At 39.2% G+C, this 13,091-nt stretch overlaps 1 protein-coding gene across 1 annotated transcript in view; it reads left to right on the top strand.

The window, feature by feature from the left end:
• The window catches only part of CACNA2D3 (calcium voltage-gated channel auxiliary subunit alpha2delta 3), a 512,160-nt gene that overhangs the window by 279,024 nt on the left and 220,045 nt on the right, over nucleotides 1-13,091 (top strand). The window lies entirely within an intron of this gene.

Here is a 13,091-nt window from a genome sequence, read left to right as displayed (position 1 = left end):
TATTTTCCTCTCTTCCCCCCACCTTTCCCATCCCTCAGCTATAGTGTGGGTACTGCTTGCATTCTTTTGTGCTATTCAGTGCTGGAAACATAGACAGTGACAGCATCATGTCATGGTGTGGCATGTAGGAATTAATGATGATCTAACATCTCTCTTCACAGCCATAGCTACCTTCAGAGGAGTTCAGGCTTTTAGTACAGCTGAGAAACAGTGTTTCTGCCTCTGCTGGGTCTATGTTGGGGACATGCAGCATCCAATAGCTGGGTTTATCTTGTTTTAGCAGAAAATCTGCACCGCCAGCAGCACTGACCCTGAAAGTCTGGGATGTGGGGAGCACACCCTGCCTGACATTTGACCAAAAGTGCAACAATACTGTCCTGTTACTCCCTGCCAGAAGAGAATTACTTTAGAAATAGCTTCACTTAAGAGACCATTAGGAGTCTCCTATGCAGGAAGAGTAATTGCCAAGACAAAAGGGCTTGCTAGATGCCTTATGAAATCAGATTTCATCTTCTTAATGGAAGGTGGTTTATGGCACCTTCTTGTGTGTTATTCCATGCAATCCTGTCAAAATGGGTGTTGTCTTCTATCCTAATACTATGTCCCTGAGTTATCATGGATTTCATGATGAGTAGTACCCACAATATCTATACAGCAAATGGGACCATTTACCATAAAAGAGGGTGAGAGAACTTAGTCCATAAACAGTATTAATGGAAACTTAACAGTATCACTTACTGATATCATTGTTTGTTAAAATCATTAGTATGATTGTAATAACTATCATAGTATTTTTTTAATATTTTGATTCATTTAAACAACCAAAACCAAATTTGTGCAAAACATTCATATGTGTACACAAACAGCATGAGAAATTTGTGACTACAGAGATTTTAGCGCCATATCTGATAATACTGAGTTTTTGGCTAAGAATGATACTGGCTGACTAAGTACATTTTGACATATGGCACCCCATTTTGAGACAAATTGTTTTATTTAGGCTGACCTAAATTCTCCTTAAAAGGTTAGGTATGGAAACTAGAGATGAGCCAAACATCTGAGGATGCCTTTGTGGTACGTCATGTTTGTGCAGTTTCAGCCAGAAAAATGCACTTGGCTCTACATTTGTGCGCAACATGACTGACATAAGCCATTAGATCAATATAATCGATGTTTTTCCCTACGGATGTCACAATGTTATATACAAAATGTGATTGTATTCAAAGGTGAAACTCAAAACAAAGTCTTAGATTGACTGTGCTCTGTTTGCAGTAGTAACAGGAATTAATAAATAAAATTTCAAGGCCTTAATTTGGTTCACAACAAAATCCTCACATACTTTCCCCATAACAGTAAACATGACTAAATTGAGGTTAGTCCGTTTTTGGTCACATAGAAGCAAGGATGTAGGCAATATCTTTCTTTCCCCTCCACAGCCTTCAGAAAGGTTGCTCAGAATTCTCCAGAGCAGGGAGGTGAGAGACATTAATCTGTGCTAGCTAGCTAGGGAAATCTTCTCAGGTGACACATCCAGAACCTTTAAGGGAATTAGCCAATTTCTTTCTTAAAACAGCAAATTCCTCCATCAAGCTCCTCACCTCAGCTAGGGAATTCTGGTAAGCATTGTGCCTCTCTGCACCAGAGCAGCTCCCAGATGTGCTCTTCAGTGCCAGCTACTTACTTCCATGAGTATGGAGTATTAACTGTAGGACTAATTGCTCAGTAGGGATGGGCAGGATCTCTGCATGACTCAAACCAGCAGTGACCCTCAGGGAAAGGAGAGGAGTACAGCAGGCAAGTGCCTCGCTCCAGTGGTCACATTTTTATTGTATGCATGACTACTTGAGGAAACCTTCCCCTCTGCTGCTTTTGCTGAGAAAAAAAAAAGTAGAACTTGACCTCGGCCTCTTAGGGATGGTAGTGTTGCCATTTCTCGTGCATTTTTAAAGTTTTTTTTATTTATGAGAGGGTTTCTCTGATAAATGTTAGTTGAAGGTGGCAATATGGCCTTGCTGCCACTTGAGCTGTATTTATGTGGAGGCAGGAAGAGAAGGGCAGATGGGCTTCATGTCCTGGTGAAGTTAAGATCTTTCACTGCCTTTATACAGTCCTAATATTACTGGCCCTTCTTGTATAAATTCTGCACAGGATTGGTACAGGAACTGCTCCCTCTCTAGCTCCATGGGTGCACAGTATTCTAAAATATCCTGGGAAGGATACTAGCTGAGTATAAATTGTAGAGGAGTTTTATGGCAATTGTGTTCCTTCTGTGCAACAAGGAGCACTGGAAAGCTTTGCTATCTCTGAAAATAAATGCTCACTAGTGTGCCCTCTGGGAAGCTGTGACTCTAAAACAGGGCTAAACCTCAGTGGAATACTCTGAGTCGAAAACTATGAAGGATGACTTCAATTTTCATTTTGCCTTGTAGAGAAAAAGAATGATTAAGGTTATTTTCAACTCTTCAAAACAAGGCGTTTCTTTTTTCTTATAAGGCAAATCAGTAGTTTTGTCATAGTTGCACTGAACAGTTGATGCCAAATTGTCCATCCAAGAAACATGTATGATGCAATGTATCAGTGAAAAAGCGTTTTAAAGAGGCATATTATCTTTTAAATCACTAAAAATAAGTAGAAAATCCACAGTCAGAAGGAAATGTAATAACTATATCAGAATTCTGTTAGTGTTCTGTATTTTTTATATCTAATTAAAATCACTTTTTATAGGATACAGCTTTAAACAGATAGTAAACTTTAACATACAGATGTGCAGAAAACACTCTCGATAGCTTTCCATCATATAGTGAGAAATAGATGAGTAAACATCTGGTTTAGTTATAGTTCAGTTCACAGCTTTTTAAATATCAGGACATTTAATAGGCATAAGGGAATGGTAATGTAAAGCAGGCATATAAGTATGTTAAAAACACTACTAATGAACTAATTTTTTTCTACTAGCTTATGGGGTTAGACTTCCCAAATGAAACTGGCTCAACAAAACATGCGTCTTTGAGCTACCTTTTCCTCCTTTCTCCAGAGCGACTTATTAATGGGTTGTTGAGTGGCAAAAGAACCTGGCCTTCATTCCCACATTAATATTTAATCAAGTGCTAACAGCGCTACGGTATCTACAAGACCCAGAACTGCTCACAGGAGCTGTGTCAGTACAAATTGTTCTTGCCCTCTGAGTGAGAAAGGATTATTAAATTAAAGGCATAGGCAAGGTTACCATGTCATCATAAGCAGATCTTACTTTTAATTAATTTTGCTGATATTTTCAGAGTAAAAAGTGTTACACAGGCTTAGTCTATGTGCATGACTGCTCAGATCGTGGTATATATACTCCATCCTTCCATTTGGGAAGTTATTTTCAATGCATACCGACTTATAAAAAGTTCTATGAAGCAACATTTTGAAATGAGATTTTTTTTAATTTATACTGTGAGCATACATCTCTAAGAATTTCAAAAGAGGTGAAATACTTTAAAAATACTTTAAAATAAGAATACTTTAAAAATAATTTATTTAATGAGATTTCTTCAAGGAACTTTGCACAATTGATGTTAAGATGTGTAAATTTAAAGCTAGATGTTTCAGTACCTCAAGATGAATGTTACGTTTATCCTCTACTGTGTTAGCTGAATGTGAACATAATATGTTACGTTCTTTCTGGATGTGCAGAAGAGAGTTGGCTACGGTTGGTTGCAGATTTGGATTTAGTTTTAAACTGCGCTGTGCACATTTTCATGGTTTCTCAGAGGAGCCCGAGACTGACAGAAGCATTGGCTCCTGAGGGCTGTAAGGGACAAGGAAGGTTTCCCCGAGTGCCGGGGAGACCTCGCACTGGAGCGCAGAGTCTCCGATCTTGTAGCTTAGTGCACCCTCCACAGTGTCCGTGACCTGCAGCGCTTACTCGCCAAGAGACAGACATGCCCTTTCCAGTAGCTATCGAACAACTTACACAAACGGTCATTCAGCGACAACGCTACAGAAGGTACCTCTAGTGGCTCCAGTGCAACCTCCCGTAGAGGCCCTGGACCATTTTGAATGCTACCAGACCAAGACTGTGGTAAGTGCTAGCAAAACTGTGCCGTTGCTGGTGCAGCCTTGCTAGCATCTTTGTGGCCACACTAGAAGCCCTTTGTCAAGGTAGTATTAAACTATTCCTGTATTGCTGAAGTGCTTTTTTACATACTAGTAATGTGAATAAAGTCACTGGTGTATTCTACTAATACAATGCATGCTCTTCATAGCAGACACAAATAAGGTATTATTAGTGTTAACACTTGTTCATCATCATAACTGACTGCAATATTTAAGGAGCGCTTTACTACTTTAATTACAACAGTAGGCAAGACCTGTGATATGAAGAGACATGACTGACTAATAAAATGTCGACATAAAAAATCTAGGCTATTCTGAAGTTGGGCAATAAATGTCACCCTGAGACATAATTTTTCTTATCCTGTGATTTATCAGTCTGGGTCATAATCTCAACATTAATTAAGTGGAATTTGATAGACATTAATGTTCTAATGTATTTAACAATTCCATTGCATTTCACCTGTCTGTACTGTACAATTTTCAGAAAAATGAGAGAATGCTATTATGTAAACATACCATTGGCTAATCTGTTACATTTTTTCCCGCAATTCCTGCAGTACATGCTGCTAGTCTGACTTTCTGTGACTGTACTGGCACAAGCTCTTAATAAATTAGGCCCATAGCCTCTTGATGGCAGTGTATTTCCTTCTTGAGTTCATAGGCCTTACAGAACATTTATGTCTCATTACAGCCAGTACAGCAGTTTATGCCCTAATAAATCAGAGGAGCTTTGTAGAGATGATCTTGACAGTAATGAATCTTTCTGTTGGCATTTCCACTTCACAGGCACAAATAATGAAGCAAAACTGCCCCATCTGGCCACTCAGTAAGAGTCGAATCACAGTGGGAAGCTGTTTTCTCAAGCATGACAAAGGTCATTGTGTGCAGCAGGAGTGAGCGATAGCAGGTTGTGCAGTGAGTGACAGTGTAGAATGAAGCCATTTATGAGCTTTTATCATTATAATTACATTTATTAGCTGTGCTGCCAAGGTTCTCCCCACCCTTCTACCCAGTCTGTGTGCTCTTGCATCACAAGCTACCCTGATTTCTGCAGGTTATCTGGAGGACTGTTGGTTAGTTATTACAGAGAAAATGATTTAATCATTTCAACTAACCATTAAAATAGTATTATTAATTTCTGGTTTTTAGTGTTTTTTTTTTCTTTTTTTAAAAAAAAAAGGTTTTCTGCAAACTTACTGCCTTAAAAGAGCAAAAACTGGCAAAAGATGCTATATACTAGTTATGAACGAGTAGCTAAACATGTTCACTCTGGTGTGGAAGTGCTTTAGAACATATGGCAGAAATACAGACTACGTCGTCTCGGGTTGGCCAGTGGGCCCATCAAGCCTGCTGTCTTGCCTTTGGTGGTATGTGAGCAGGTGATCTTTCCACCTGTTCTCAAGTCCTCAGTTCTTAGTTCTGACTTTGTTGTAATACTATTCATTTGTTCATAAAGTCCTTGTAGCATAAAACTTAGATATGCACCTAGTATCTTTGAACTTTTTCCCAGGGCCCTTAGCGGAGATCTGCCCTCATTCTGGACTTTCCCAGCTCTGCGTTTAACAAACTGTCACACAGCAGCTCCATTTTAAATCATATTTCTTCCCTTCTTATTTTTTCTTGCTTGATACCACTGTTTCAGATTTCTTCCTGTTTGTCAGATGAAGTACTTTTTCCTGGCCTAGTTTACTGTAAGGTTTTTACACTGCATCAAGCAATAGAACTGAAAAGATTTTTTCTTCTTTTGGGGGGAGTTCAGGACTGCTGCTATTTATTAATTTACTTTTATATTTTTGACTTATTTCGCTCCCTTTTCCTTCCTTTTCAGAAGTATTGCTCCCCTGCAAAAATGGCATCCGTGGAAAAGTCATTGCGGCATTTAAAATGTCTAACATTCCTAACAGCGCCACCAAGTGACATCAAAACAGATGTTACTCAAATCTTTCATGTGACCCTTTGCCTTTTGATCTTACACCCATCATTTAAAATGTCTATTGTCTATATTCACTGTTCTGCCTTGACTTCTTTCTAATTCTGAAATGGTGTCATTTCTGTAGTCATAACTGAGCAGTAAATTGACAAGGTAACAGAAGAGAAAGCAAGTAAGTTAAATTTCTGAAATGTGACAAGTTTTGTATTAATTCTCCCTTCACCTACAGTACGACTTTACATTTTATATTTACATAATGTCTTTCATCCAGAAGAATTCCTATTTACAGGCTGTTTATTTAGGAATCACTCATCCATCTCAGGAATGCAAGTATTCACTCTGTGCCAACAACACTACACAACAGGTTTTTTAGGGGAAAAGTCTAAAAATTATTTTTCCAGTTAAAATTTCACATGGGGAATTTCATGCAGAGAAAATGTAATTGTCTGTGAGGACAAATCTGTCCAGAATATGGACACACTAACATGCTTGTGCAAAGGGATCTTTAATAACCACAGGTAAATAGGGTCTCAGTTTTATTTTCCTAACCTTTAGAATTTTACATAATTTTATTATTAATAGCAACATGACAATTCCATGCTAATGTTATCAAATTTGTACTCATAACTTGATTTTGTTACTCTTACAACACTCATTTGTATTTGGTCAGTCTTTTATTATCTGTGGGGGTTTTTTTTGTTTTTTGCAAACTACCAAACATGGAAAGTACATATTGTAAAATATATTTGATCCTAAAGTAGGAATATAGATTTAGAAGGAACAGCTTGGATCAGTGAATCCTAGCTAATGCAAAACCAGGCAACTCTGTAACACCTCCCTGATTCACTACCTGTGAAACATGGCAGCTTTAGAGGCAAGAAGTGAAATGTTACTCAAACTAATAAATTCTTCTGGGCTACTAGTGCGGGTTCCCTAGTGGTGCTTCTGGAGCAACTGCAGGAAGAGAAAGGGGCAAGGAGTTTTGGTGGTGTGGTAGAGAGAAGCAAGAAGGCTAGCTGTAGGGAAGGGAGAGGAGCGGGGGAGCTTGTGTTCTATTCCTCCTGAATGAGGAAATGAAAAATATAACAGTCAAAACATATGTTGGAACAAGGAGACTTATTATTTTTACTAGTGCTCTTGCTGTTGACATTTCTCAGCTTAGTCCTAGCTCTTATCAATAGCTTCATGAGAAACAAGATCATAGGCCATCTGAGGAATATTTGAACCAGATAGACTGAGGAAACTAAATGCCACCTAAAGGATATGTTGCTTAGAGAGTTACGCTGTGTTAGAAGGATGAGAAACGGCTAGAAAAGAAGACATGAAAACTATCAGGGTACCAAAAGATAAGAAAGAAGGAAGCACTGATAAGGCCCTGAGTACTAACTATCTGCTCGTGATAGAAGGCTTATAACAAAAGAGTTTAAAGCAGAAAATTGTACAACTGGGCTGTAAAATACCCCTGGAGATTACTTATGTAATACTGTGAACCTCTTGCTAGTTGTTCTTTTTGATCAAATGCTATTCCAGTGGGCTATTTTGATGCAAAAAAAATTAAACTACTGAACTGAAAACGTAATCCATGGAATATTAATGCAGAAAAATATTAATTAAGATGCAGGGAGAAATACAGTTCAATGAGACAGAGGTGCTGGTAGATGAAATCTGTGAAGAGTATGTTCTAAGAGTGAGGAAGCTAGGTGTATATATACAGTTCAGGGAGCAAATGATGGATTTCATTATAAAAGAAAAGAATATGAAACTTTAAAAGAAAAAATATTTTTGTTCACTTAATTGAGATAGTAAAGGTAGATGACCTGATGAGTACAGTGGAGTGTGTTATGTACAGGAAGCGCTGTACTGCTTCTGTTACATATGGTAAAACTTGTATCTAAATGGTGAAATAAGTCATCTGTTTTCAAAAGAAAGCTTAAACCAATCTAAGACCAAGGTGCCGCTTAAATGTGCAGTGCCACCCGCAGCCCCATTCGCTGTGCTGCGGTCTGTACCACTCGTACGGTCGTATCACCTCCATTTCACTGTCACTAGTTTTGCGTGGCCACTCACCTAAAAAATATTAGTATTCACGCTGATCAGATCAGAGATAAAGCAGAAGGAGGTGAAAGGAGCCACGTGGTCGAGGGCGGGAGCCTAAAGCGCAGCAGAAGGGTTTAAAGTTACCTCCAGCTTGTGCCGCTGTGCTCCTGGGTGAGGCCGCGCGAGGCAGCCGGGCTGATCTAAGCGCGTCAGCGCCGTGCGGGGCGCGAGAGAGCGGGCAGGGGCGGCGGGGCGGGCAGGAGGAGGCAGCGGGGGGCGCGGGGGAGCTGCGTCCCCCAGCAGCCGCGCGCCAGCTGTGGGCGCTGCGGCCATGGGGGGGAGGCGCCGCCCCGCCCCGCCCGGGCAGGGGCAGTGACGTCACAAGCGGGGAGCGGTGACGTCACAAGCAGGGGCAGTGACGTCGCAGGCAGGAGGGCGGACGCAGCCCCGGTCTTAGTTTTCGTCTGTGCTGATTCCATCTTTTTACTATTCTTAGTTTCTTGGATAAATTCCGTGTGGGACAAAATACGCAGCTTGGCAACAGTGAGACAAGGAAATTAAAGCCATGTCATCACATGGGGCTATTAACTGGTGGAGATTCCTCTGGTGGAAGTGATAGTGGTTATAAACCTGATCTTGCTTTCCCTTAAGAGTCACATTATTTAACAGTCACGTTGTGGCTCAGATTTCCCCATTCATAAATTTGGATTCATTAGTACACTTACATTTTAAGAAGGAACACATTTCCAAAATAAAATTCATAAGGTTTAAAGAAATAACAACAGTTGAAGAGCACCTTAGAGTCTCTTCTGTGTATAATCCATACTAATTTGGTAGTCCTTTTCGGGTATAATGGATGCCCTTTAGCTTGAGTATATTATTAAGCACGGCAGACTATGGTTTTGAAAAGAGTAATTGTCTGCTGATAAGGTTAATAATGTCCGTGTGGACTTAAGAAAATTTTATGTGCGGCTGTCGCATTGAGATGTTTTATGCTGTAAAACCTGGAAGTAAAGTAGAATCTATGAGTTCTTTTGATGCTAAGAAATATATTTTCAGTTGCCTAATTGATCTATTTGGGAATGAAATGATAAAGCAAAATTAGACAAAGCTGAAAGTGTTTGTAGGAATATATGAAAGTGAAGTGTGAGAGACAAACTCACTCATTTTAGAATATTTTTTACTCTTGTGACTATGATTTTCATCCTGGGTGTTTTAAACTTGAATTCAAGTCCCTGATTTAAACCAAGTATACTAGGGACTAGGCAAGACACCAGTGTAGTATTTGCTAAATCATCACTCCTAGAGCTGTTTTGTTTTGTACAATTAATTATTCATTGGATTACAAAAAGAAAAGGAACATGAGGAAGCTGGTGTCTGATTACAGTTTAATGGTATGACATATGCCTTGAAAATGGGAGGCCAAGATTTAGGACTCATCTCCAAGAACCACTTTAATCATTTATAGAAAGTGAAGAATCAGCACCAACAGGAGTGACTGAGACCTCCTCCTCCTCAAGACTTGCAGTGGTCTATCAATTAGTGCACTTCCCTTGCATACAAATAGCTGGGGTTTCTCTGGTCTGGTGGAGCAGAAACATGAAACTTAATCTGCTGTATCCTTGTTGCATGGCCCTACCACAGGGTTGCCATGTCTTCTGAAACAAATCTGCCCTAAGTTTTTATTAAAAGCTTGAAAATGCTTATATTCATTCTCATGCAGAAGCTAAACATTTCTTAAGACTCAAAAGCATCTGCAGAAAGAGAAAAATAACTCAGAAACAGTGATATTCTTTCTTGAAGCAATGGCTAAGTTTTGCATTTTCCCTTGGATGGAACAGAAAATAAAAGATAAGCCACAGTCTCAAGTTTTGTTTCACTTCATTTGTAAAACCAGTAAATACGTTCTTCTAAATGTAGAGAATCCATCTTTATGCATCTGTTTGTGGAAAAGTGAGCAGCCAGTTTCTAGGGTGATCTTTTTGTTTACTGCTACTATTCAAGACAAAACTGTTGTACTTTCAGGTTAGTAATGCAGCGGAATTCTGCTGAAATTTACAGTACTACATCATAAAATGCTTTTTTCTTACAGCTTATAAAAAAGACATCATTTACATTTCATTATAATATCAGCTGTAGAGCCAGAGTTAGTGTGACGAGTACAATTAAAAGGAAGTCATTCCAGAGGATATTTATGCAAGTCTAATATGCAAATCTGTTAAAAAAAACAGTACTTTGTTTTAAAGACTATATAGATTTTATTTTGTTAAATATCTGAGATCATTATAAGTGATTTACAGTGCGAAGCTGTACCCCAGCAAGGTTATTTTTCTGTGTGGAGTCTAGATTAAAAGCAGTGCTCGTACCAGTGCACTTCTTCCCTACAAGTCACCATATGTGTGGTTCAGGAATAATATTCCTCTGCCTGCATAAGCAAGAGACATACTAGGGAAATGGCATCTAAAACGGAAGGTTTGCAGTTACTGCATGTGGCAAAAACCAGTTCTGCAGCCACTCTGGCTCTTGGGCGAGAATTATTTCAGCCTTCTGTATCTTTTTAGGAGCCTTCCTACCTGAATACTCCACTTGGTCTAGGTCCACCTCCCCCTCTCCACTTCTGCCTCCTTTCCTCCACTCTTTCACCCCTTTTCCCTTCCCCAAAGCAGTCAAATGAAACTGAGGCTGTCTGAAATCGAATATACTGCAAGGCTTCATTCGGTCGACTGTCCTGTGTAAAGGCCTGTTCATTTGTCCCATCACGTCTGCCCCGTTTGTGTGACTGCAGCCGCTAAAAGACGCCTTTGCTTTCCAAGGCGAGAGGCTTTAGTGTTGCGCAGTTTTGACTAGATGTCTATCCAGAGGCTACAATCTTTGTTAATAATTAGAATTTGGTCCTTTAGCAGTCAGCTGAAGCACTGCATTTCACAGATAACAGCATCCCTAAAAGGACAGAAAATAGAAACGATCTCCCCAAGGATTTCTAAAGTGACTAAAAGTGCTGAGTGAAAGGCTTAAAGTTAAATGAGAGGTCATAACCCTAACTGAACCCACGTTAGCTATGGTACCCCCAAATGAGCAGCTATTGCTTGGCTTAGCTATACAGCATTAGAGTTTTAATTGTTTTTCACTTGTGTTATATTCATAATTGTGCACCTGCACTGTGTGTGTGTGCTGCTTAACTGCTCTTCACCCATACCTGCCTTGTAAAAATATGAACTAAAAACAGTGAAACTCTAATTTGACTTAATAAACTCCTTAAATATAGTACAGAACTTGCAGAATTAAAAAAAATTAATTAAAATGCAAGCACACTCCTGTTGTTACACTAATTGAGATCTCCCACAGTAGAGTTCCACGGTTACAACTGTTGTAACCCTCTGAATGACTTTTGTCCAAGGACAGACTTCCATAGAAGAATTAACTTCTTTAGGTGCTTTTCACCGCAGATTTCTTCCCTTTGACGACACATATGCTTTATCATCTTTTTCCTGTATTTGAGCTGCAGGGGCCAATTCCCTTTGCCTGGACTGAGGTGCAGAACCTCCTGGCTTAGGATGTGAATTCAGCTTGGGCTGAAGGCTGCCCACTTCCTAGGGAATTTAGGTACCTTACCATCCCCAGGTAAAGTAACTTTACAAAATTCCCCTTGATGGACAAGCAAGCTTTTCCACGGATAGCTAGGAGTCGCCCTGATGCTTTTGTGCAGAGCTGCATGAGGTCCATCCCTCGGCGCACCCAGGTGAGTTCAGAAGCAGTTCTCAGTGCAAGTCGCAGAGATTGTGGTGGTCACAGGCAGTAGCCTAACACGGCGCTCAAACCTGGTTTTCCGGGCCGTATGTAAACGGTAACAAGGCACTCAGAACATATGCTGAATATTAGTAGGAAGCACTCTACTACATTTACATACTAAATGGAGTGTGTACTGATTTCACAAGCCAAGTTCTGTTGCTCGGTTCGTGGATACCTCTTCCATTTAAATTAACATGATTTATGTAATATGACCTTCTAAAAGAGGTTTGTATCATAGTAATCTATGTTATGAAATGTTAGTCCTAATATTTTAGTTGTTTCAAACATGCATTGGCTTAAGTATGTCTTTATTAGAGATATTTATTCCAAGTTATAAAGTGGTTGTCTAACAAAAGTCTGGTGGTAAAAATGTTTGGAAGTGTATGCAAAGATTTTGACAACAGCAGCACATTTTTGTGTACTTTATTTAAAGTGCTTTCTGGCAGGAAAACCACTGCACTCATCTTTAGAAGATCAGGATGGCAGTATTCGCTTAACAACAAATACTCTTTCAAAAAGTCTAATTAAAACATGCATCTTATAGCTCAAGTTCCGAATGGAGTTTGAGGGCATTAGGTTAATCATGTTAGATCATGGAGAATTTTCTGCATTCAGAGCTGCATGCTAAAAAGAGCTCTTTTCAATATATGTTTGCGCTGTCCTTTACATTACGATATACTTCTTGTAACAGCTCTCAAACAACCAGTAGCTTCAATCAATTATACTTTGCAGCTGGCAGGAAAATTAGTAGGAGGTAAAACAGTAATTGTAATAAAGCTAGCTAAGACCAAATGTTGATTAACTTTAAATATTGGCAACTTAAAAATATTTCTCCTTTTCCACTTTTACTTCTTATGATGACTACGTAGTTTGCTATGCTTACATTTCAGTAGCTTGTTCTTGCTCGTGAAAAGCAAAAATTGTTTGCCTTTATTTCTTCCAGGAGAGAAAAATACCAAGTTTCTTTCACTGATTTTAATATATGCTCTCTGGTGAAAGCATAAGAAATCACTGGGATATGTGTGGGCAGATTTGGCAGCCTTTTAATGCATAAATGTTCCATTAATTTTTAAGTTGAATTTGGGGTTTTGGAAATACTGTCTGAATGATTAGGCATTAGTGAAAGGGGCACATACATGATGCTACTACTGTACACTTTTCTGAAATTTAATTTATATTGTTTCCTATTCTTCCAGTTTTACAGCATGATCTTTCTGGGTTTCTTTTATGCGTT

The sequence above is a fragment of the Apteryx mantelli genome, chromosome 12 (assembly GCF_036417845.1).
Source record: "Apteryx mantelli isolate bAptMan1 chromosome 12, bAptMan1.hap1, whole genome shotgun sequence".
In the NCBI taxonomy this organism is placed as follows: Eukaryota; Metazoa; Chordata; class Aves; order Apterygiformes; family Apterygidae; genus Apteryx; species Apteryx mantelli.
Note: the sequence above shows the minus strand (reverse complement) of the source record. Positions and strands in the feature narration are given on the sequence as shown.